Here is a 907-nt window from a genome sequence, read left to right on the forward strand (position 1 = left end):
TTAGTGGAAGTTATTTTATACTGTACAATAAAAACATTGCCTTTGAATGTTAATTTTTTTGGTACAAAAATAAATTTATATGAAAACCTGCCTTGTGATTTTGTACTTCTCTTTTATGTCTGTCTTGCTCTGTGATCCTGTTCTCTCCAATATGGTAATGCGGCTTCTATCTCTTTCCAACGGTTACCGAGAGAAATGCAGATTTAATTAAAAATTAGAAGCAGATTCAATTTAATTAATGAACCTTGGAATTTGAAAAATAATGTGGAAAGGGTTTGTATGCAAGAATGTAGCCAGATAGAAAACAGAGGCTTCTTTACTCAAAAAAGAAAAGTTTATGTGATGTTTATATTGTGTGAAAAAATATGGTGCTTTGTCCAAGTTCATAATGTCCTAAAGAACAAGTGTTTGACCTGAAGGAACATCTGAGCATTTTATACCTTACCACAGTGCAGAAGGATTCACAGTGGCCCGGACTCTTGTCCTCACGGAAATTTATGTGGGAGAGCTGTCTAACCTAGGCTAGCTACTCATATGAGAGAGAGAGAACAAAACAGGTGGCCTGAAGGCACAGTAAGCCATAATTTAAGGCACTTGCCATTTGTGGATAAATATTTCTTGATGGTTGTGACAGGATAGAAAGAGAGAAGAAATAGCAGATGATATGAAGAAGAAATTGTAAATTTTAAACAGCAAAGCTATGATGGTGGGCTCAGTCATTGGCCAAAATATAGCTATTATTTTAAACTATCAGTAAGTCTGAGGTCGACAGGTACAAAATACCTTAGTGTTGCATATCCCAATTGCCGAGCCTTGGTTTAAGGAAAAATTAATTTTGATAAGCAATCAGAATTTCTCCACTCTCCATTGACACAAAATCTTGCTATATAAAGAGCCTTATTAGCCA

This window comes from Galeopterus variegatus, unplaced genomic scaffold, assembly GCF_000696425.1.
Source record: "Galeopterus variegatus unplaced genomic scaffold, G_variegatus-3.0.2 Scaffold9022, whole genome shotgun sequence".
NCBI lineage: Eukaryota > Metazoa > Chordata > Mammalia > Dermoptera > Cynocephalidae > Galeopterus > Galeopterus variegatus.